The following is an 8358-nucleotide window of genomic DNA, read 5'->3' on the forward strand; positions in this document are numbered from 1 at the left end:
AAAGAAAGAAAGAAAGAAAGAAAGAAAGAAAGAAAGAAAGAAAGAAAGAAAGAAAGAAAGAAAGAAAGAAAGAAAGAAAGAAAGAAAGAAAGAAAGAAAGAAAGAGAAAAAGAAAATTGGGGCTTAGCTTAAGACCCTGAACTAAGGTGATCTATGGTTAGATGCATGTGGAAGGAAGGAAAAAGACCCTTTCTAGCCATGTAGCTTTGGATATAAATTACCCAGACTGTTTGGGGTTAAGCGAGGGGAAGGAGTAATTTCCTTATTCCTTAAGAAGTTTATAAAAAACACATGTTCTTAATTTAGGGTCTACTTATGCTTCAAATTGTGTCTTTTTCTAAGGAGAGAGTCCATAGCTTTCCTTGGCTTATCAATGTTACTGAAAAGGTCATTCATCATTGAATTATAAGATAATCTTTCCCAGTCTTTTTATTATATGTGTATTCTTGAAAATACCTGGTGATGTCAAGGGGGAAAAACGTGTCATGCAAGCCATTTCAGGTATTAATTAACCAAAATTAACAAGGATTCAGTAATGAAAAGATGAATGGTTTTCTTTACTATTTCTAAATAACCCAAAGATAAAAGAAATTACAAGAAAAGTTTGAAAATAAGATGAATGATCATAATTACTGTTTATAAATTCAGATCATAGACAAAAGTACAGATTAAAAGTGTAATCAATAAACTTTCCATCTGTATAGAGCATTACTTTAAAAATGCTTTCAGTTATTCCTCCTTACTTTTTAGGAACAAAAGACACATAACTACCCCCACTTTACAGATAACAATTATGAGGTTTATTGTCCAAGGAAAAACATCTCCTAACCCTGCCAGTTTCCTGACTCCTAGGCCAAAGTTCTCCCCAGTGTTAACAAGCAGTAAAAGCTTCGTTCTTGGGGATTTATACAGTAAATCTAACAGAATAAAGGAAAAGCAGACTTTTAGCTCCTTTGTTTTCTCTCTGGAATGTTTATTCTGCTAAATCATTTGGGACCAGCTAATATGAGCAAGTAAAAGATTTGAAATGGTTATCTGCGGTTACCATCTCATAGACCATTATTAAATATGAACCAATGAAGCAAAAAAGGACTTATACATTTGATATCACTCCTCTCTACAGTAGGGACTGGAAGGGAGATCACATACTGTCCAATAACGAATTGCCTCAACTTCCGGAGAAGCTCCTTGAGAGCCAATGGGCAGCACCAAGAAAAAGAATTACAGGTAGAAGAAACCTTTTTCCTTCAGTTCAGACAGTCATTGAGCACCAGGAAAAGACAGTACCCCCAATCCCCCAATAAAGCCACTTCATGCTGCCTAAAGCTCTTCTCTGAAAATTTTAGGTCTGTGGAGACTTATTCACTAATTAGGGCGAAGGGGAAAACTGGAATAAAATGGGAGAGGAAGGCCTGAGCGGAGAACTACAGAACCCAGAGAACTGAATAGTGAAAAAAACGCGAATTAACTGACAGTATAAAGGCGCCAATCCCTAGCCGAGTGGAAGGCCTCGGGAGGTGGGTGGGACTAGGTTGCCAGGGCCCAGCAGCCCCCACGGGACACGCTGGCAGGGCTGGAACCGTGCGTTCCTTAGCAACCGCTGCGGCCCGGTCCACTCACCGCCCGAACCCCGCTCAGGTTATCCCCACCCCCACCGCGAGCGCCCTGCTCGCGGGAAGGGGTCCTCAAGTCATAACTGTACCTAATGGGTTTCCCGGGCCTGGGTTCCTCTTCTTCCTGAGCCTCCCTCTCAGCCCAGTCCGCCCAAATGTCGCTCTCAGGAGTGGAACGACAGTCTCCAAAACGCTTCGAGGGTACGCTAAAGAGGTGCGTCCGCCTTCAGTCCTGAATTCCAACCTCCCGGGCAGGGCCTCCCCCGCCTCCCCAGAAATCGCCCACGCCGCGCGCGCACACACACACACACACACACACACACACACCTCAACTCAGCCAAGGCAGGGGCTGACAAACTTCGTGTCCCGCAGGAAATATTTCTGTCCACAGTCCTGTCACTCAGAGGCAGGGGCGGGGCGAGCCACCCACACACCTCTAACCCCAGAGAGCGGGAGGGAAAAGAGGCGGGGCTCCGCGGAAGGGGGCGGGACCAGACCTCAGCATGCTCTTCGATTGGTTGGTCTCTCTGCCGCCTCTGCGCTGGTCCTGGACGCAAATGCGAGAGCCCTGTGGCCTCTCCTTTTTTTGGATAGGAATCCCAGGCTCTAATACCTGTCTCAAACTATGACTGTAGAAATTAAAAATAAGGGCTACGACTTGTTTTATAAACATTAAAATACAAAAATACGTTCTTTTGATTATTGAACCCTTCCCACACAGTACCCATCCAGGGTCACCGGGGAGCATCCCTCGATGGAAGTATGAACTGTCTTAGAAAATAATGTTGTTTGCCAATTCAAGCTTTTCACAGATTAATCAACATAGGAAATGTGATTCCTGAAACACGACCAACAAGGTTTGGAGGTGTATCCAGGTACCCGGTTTTCACATCTACAAAATGGGAAGAAATATTAGTTATAACTTGGAAAGCATTTGACAACATATAATCCTCACAACACCTAATGAGAGATATTATTATCCATAGCCTACAAATGATGAAATTGAGACTCAGAGATTAAATTTATTCAATCCTTCAACTAATGAAAAAGTGCCTCCAGTCATTTTTATATTTGTGGTATACTGAATTTAAAATTCTTTCAAAAAAATTGAGTATCATTTTTCTCTTGCTCAAGTATAAATTACGTATTCCGTTCCTCTAGGCCAGTTCATCATAGTAAAAAAAAAAAATGCCCTTAAGAGAGAAAATAGCATACAAAAGAACTGAGATGAGCATAAATAGAATAACTAGAAAGTACTCTGAAATCTCCTGGATATCAAGGACAGAAACTGAATTCAAGGTTAAATTTTATTTTCTCCCTTCCTAAATCATTTGCTAGTCTCAATTTCTCTTCCACAAATAAAGGTAGAGTAAATGAGATTATAGTAATACTCTTAACTAGATTGGAAGTGGGAAGAGGGGGAGGGTTTAAATAGTGAAATTTTTTTCATCTATATTAAACCAATACCCAGAATTGTTTATCTTGTCAGATACAGTATTTTTTTAACTTTTTTAATTGTTTATTTGACTTATTTTTTAAATATATAAATTCTAAAAATACATCATATCAGGACTGTTTGATAATGACGTGTTGTACATTCCAGTTCTGCCAACATTCCCATAATATTTCCCTGATAACAATGACAGGACTGGATGTGTGGGTGGGGCTATGGGGGCAAGAAAGAAAAAAAAACAAAAACAATACCTACAGACAAGTGCTTTGAGATTCAATTAAAAAGTCTACCATACTATAAAACCGTTAAAATAAAACATTCCAATTGCAAATTATTTCATACTCCGCTAAATTTTCAAATTCTTCTAAAAGCTTGCTAATTATGAATACCTCCTTACAAAATTTTTTGATTTGTATGAATCATGATCCCCATTATTTCTTTAATCTTTTAAAAAATATTTGGGTTTAGACTAAAATGAAAGAGCTATGATTATATATTAATAAGTACATTATATAAATAAATACTGTAAGATTAAATACAAGTGGTGAAGCATTTATTTGAATTCTTTTTCAATTGCATATTCAAATAAGTACAGCAAATGCATTGGTTTGAATATTCTTACATATATGAGATTATGCATTTAAATAAATGTATTATGTGCATGCAAATGGGTAACCATTGAAATAAACACAGCTGTATATTCCCCATATGTATAGCTCCAGATGTTTGAAGCATACATTCAAATTTCTGGAACTCTACTCCTTGGTATCTAGTTAAACATCCAGTAGAAAACACTGTTCTACCATATACATAGGAATAAATTTTAAAACTCTATTCACAGTGAGGAAATAAATTTAGAACAGTGAATAATGAGTCTGTAGCTGAATTTCTTATCTTGAACATGTCCATATGAAAGAGCTAGTCCTAGCAAGTTGTTCTGCAGACAGTTTACTGATCTATAAAATGGGCACTAGCCAACTTTATATGAATATGACTATTGCGAAGCAATCTTATAGCACCTTTCAAAATAATTAAATTCTAAAACACGATGTTTCCAATTAATTTTATTATATTTTGGGGGTGACATCGGTTAATAAAGTTATATAGGTTTCAAATGTACAATTCAATAATACATCATCTGTATATTGCATTGTGTGTTCACCACCCAAAGTCCAAACTTCCATCACCATAAATTTGACCCCTTTACCTTTATCTGCCTACCCCTCCCCTTTTCCCTCTAGGAAAAACTAAATTATTGTTATGTGTCTATGAGTTTCTGTTTGTTTGTTTTATTAGTTTTATATCCCATACACGAGTGAAATCTTATGGTCCTCAACGTTTTAGTAGGACAGTCTCATGTTATCCATGCCTCAATTATTTATTTTTCAATTTATGCTTCTACTTCAATACTTAGAAAATATATAATGTGAAATTCCTCCATAGACACAAATGTATATTAGAAGAAATTAAGAAAAACAAAATAACTAAATAAGAAATAAAATCCCTCTAGGAAAAAACTTTCTTAGATGAGTTTCTCTAGTATAGATTTGCAAGAGTTTCTCTTTGGTTTATAACTAGGAGCAGAATGACATATTTGTAGTGCACATGCACATTGTAAATGAAAATGTAATACCAAAATATTTTCCCAAGGTTTTATACTATTTTGCCCTCTTTAGGAGATGCCCTCCTTAGGAGTATTTATGAGATTGGAATGTATTGAGTTTTTCAGAAAATCAAATTTTAGCTTTGTTAGCTTTATCTAAAGTTCATTTTCTATTTCATTTATTTCTGCTCTTTATTATTTTTTCTAATTACTTATTTTTTATTTTTTATGTCAAAGCAAAAACTATGATCATTCATTTAAACTTTTATTCTTTAATAATGTAGGTATTTAAAGCTAGAAAATTACTTCTAAAGGCTGCATTAGTGATATTCCATAAATTTTGATATACTGGTTTTTAATTAACATTCATTTAGAAATATTTTTTAATATCCCTTTCTGTGAATTTTTTAATTATCATTGAGTTATTTATTTAGAACTGTATTGTTTAGTTTCCAGGTGTTGTGTTTCTAAATGTTTTATTGTTATTTACTTAAGTAATTTCATTGTTGTTATAAAACATACTCTGTAAGATTTCAAACTTTTGAAAATTATTGAGATTTATTTTATAGCCCAGCTTATGATTTATCTCAGTGATTGTTCCCAAACACTTAAAAGTACATATATTCTACAATGTTAGATGTAGTGTTCTATAATTCTAGAATTAATAATATATACCCTTAAATTATTGCTAAGAATCATCAATATTATATTGGTAATATTGCATATTCAACAGTGATTTCTCTATGCTTCTCCTCCACACTACCCCCAGTTTTCTCCCCAACTCAAGCATTCCAGAGCTAGAGTTTCACAGTTTCACATTTCTCACACAACACTCCACACTTTCCATTCATACATCACACTTCACAAATGTAAGAACCTTATAACAACATAATTCCATTTCTCTACCCAACCCATCTTTTGTATTGTTGTCATATGTTTCTCTTAAACACGTTGTAAAACCTCAACTTAAAATGTAAATTACTTTTTGATTCTTGGCAGAAGATGGTAGACTAGGTAAAAGCAGTGAAGCCGCCTTCCAGGTGAGCAGTGAAATTACAACCAAATTATAAAATAATCAATTTGCAGAATCACCTGAAATCCAACTGATTTTAATACCTACATATGATAATATAAAGGAGCCAAATCAAAGCTGGTAGGAGGGGCAAAGTTGCGAATGGGCTGGACCCGCACCTATGGGTGGTGGAGGATAAAAGGGAGGGAGCGTGAGGCTGCAGAGACTGCCGTGAAGGAGAGAGGGGTCCTGGCCTCATTTGGGGTACTCCAGCCCAAGGTCCCAACCCAAGGAAGAGGAGATTCCAATAACTCTGACTGTAGAAACCAGAGGGGATTCTAGCTATCTGGGTGAGACAGAAGGAGACTGAATCCCTGGATGTCCTTTGAAGGACCCACATACAGGCTTTCTGACCTGTGGACACTCACCCCAGTATGTCAGAGGCTCTCGTGGGATTCATACCTAGAAAGTCTGCATTACCTGGAGCCAGAACGAGGGTTGGACGGGCAGCTACCATTATGCCTTAGTCTGGCCCCCCTACCGGGCAATCTACTGACTGCACCAGCTTGACTGCACAGACCCCTCCCACAGAGCCATTAGGAAGCACTGGCCTGAGAAGATCAGCCTGCCCCCACCCAACCTGCAGATTGCCTAGGGCTTTTATTGCTGGATGGGTGCCCCACCCTGCACAATTCAGGGCCAAGCATTCGCAGCTGGAGGTTAGCACTGTGAGCCACACTTCTGAGATAGTTTCAGGCAGATCACTGCTGCCAACATAAACTTGTATTGCATCCAGGTATTGCAGGGAGCTGTGGGACTGCCCCAGATGGCAACTGGTCTCACTGTGACCTGTGACTATAGTGGGAACACCTGGGCACAGAAGTTGCAGCAAAACTGATGTTGTATTGGCCAGACGGCCCTTGTCTCCCTGATATCCCGCTTCACCCAAGCCACAAAGTGCCTGCAACACATTGACAGGCACCTTCCCGTGCTCTGCTTGGTTCTGGGGTTGCTCAGTCTGCACAGACAACAGACCTTGGCTAGCGCAATGAGCGCATTTTTGGGAAAACAGTGTGGTTATTCCACTGCTGCCTGTATGAGCTGCAATATCTCTTGAGAGGATCACAGGGGTCTGTATTGGCCTGACAGCCCTCAACTCCCTGAGCTCCTGTCCCATCCAATAAACAAAAGGCTCGCTGCACATTGATAGGCAGCTGCATCTGCTCTGGGGTGGCACATTCAGGCCCAAGGTGGCAGCAGCCGACCTTGCTACAATTGGAAACTTGTACAGGTAGCTACAGAGATAGCACTGGCGTGTAAACTGACACTGCAGTGGCAGGAGAAATTTACTCAATAGACCCAGGAACTTCTTGGGTCCCTGCGCCACACAACACGCATGTCACCCAGAGGCTTTTCCAGTTTCAGAGACTTACAGGTAACTGACAGGCAGTGTCAGACCTGGAGGAGTACTGATCCCTCTGCTAAACTGCTCTAGGTTAGGAACGGGGAGAACCAGACTGCTGCCTATAGCGTTATCTCTTCCACTTACCTATAGATCCAGCATAAGCAACAATCATCTGTGGATCGCTTTCTAGTTCCCACAGGGTAGCCTTGAACAATCAAAAGCAGAGGCTGACCTTGGCCTACTGGGGATCAGCTCCTAAGGGGCCACAAAACCAATGTATCCAGAGGCTGGCACCAGACCACAACAGAGAAACTCCTGACTAGCCCCATTAGCGGTACACACAAAGGGTGCTTGCAACAGGTACATAAGCTTGCTAGGGCAAATCCTATTCAGTGGGCTCAGCCCCCACTCAGTAACTCTTACCCTGTGGGTGCAGCCAATTCTCACAATTAGTCAGAGTGAAAGTTAATCCCACCCACTGATGTACTAACAAAAATAAAGACTGAACAACAACAGAAGATAACACACAACCCACACAAAGATCATGTGCAGAGCACCCAGCATAGGGGATCAGGGAGAGTATGCCAGTGGGCCACACAGGACACCTTCCACATTAGGCCATCTGGCTAAGGTTGAGAGATGAAACAAATATTCCTAACACACAGAAACAAACACAGAGAGGCTAATAAAATGAGAAAACAAAGAAACATGCCACAAATGAAACAACAGGAGAAAACTCCAGAAAATAAGCTAAATGAAATGGAAGCAAGCAACCTATCAGAAACAGAGTTCAAAATAATGGTTATATGGATGTTCATTGAACTTATGGGGAGAATGGATGATCACAATGAGAATCTCAACAGACAGTAAGCAAAAAAAAAAAAAAAAAAAAAAAGGACATAGAAAGCATAAAAAAGAACCAGACAGAAATAAATACAATAACTGAAATGAAAAATACACTAGAAGGATTCTAGTGTATTTTTGGACAAAGCAGAAGATCGAATCAGCGAACTGGAAGGCAAGGTAGCAAAATACGCCCAATCAGAACAACAAAAAGAAAAAAGAATTTTAAAAAATGAAGATCGTTTAAGAGATCTCTGGGACAACATGAAGCGAAACAATATCAGATCATAGGAGTACCTGAAGGAGAAGAAAGAGAGCAAGGGATTGAAAATCTATTTGAAAAAATAATGATAGAAAACTTTATAACCTGACAAAGGAATTAGACATACAATTTCTGGAAGCACAGAGAGTCCCAAACAAGAGGAATTG

At 39.2% G+C, this 8358-nt stretch overlaps 1 protein-coding gene across 5 annotated transcripts in view; it reads right to left on the minus strand.

Annotated features, from left to right (window-relative positions):
• TRIQK (triple QxxK/R motif containing) overlaps positions 1-2071 on the minus strand; it is a 102807-nt gene extending 100736 nt beyond the window's left edge. For 3 of the 5 annotated variants that reach the window (XM_025043354.1, XM_006906806.3, XM_015585470.2), the window contains exon 1: positions 1941-2071. The gene's annotated coding sequence lies outside the window, so the exon portion shown is untranslated. The other 2 variants (XM_025043356.1, XM_015585469.2) reach the window with 2 other exon arrangements.
• Positions 2072-8358: the final 6287 nt, after the last annotated feature.

This window comes from Pteropus alecto, unplaced genomic scaffold, assembly GCF_000325575.1.
Source record: "Pteropus alecto unplaced genomic scaffold, ASM32557v1 scaffold51, whole genome shotgun sequence".
Taxonomy (NCBI): Eukaryota; Metazoa; Chordata; class Mammalia; order Chiroptera; family Pteropodidae; genus Pteropus; species Pteropus alecto.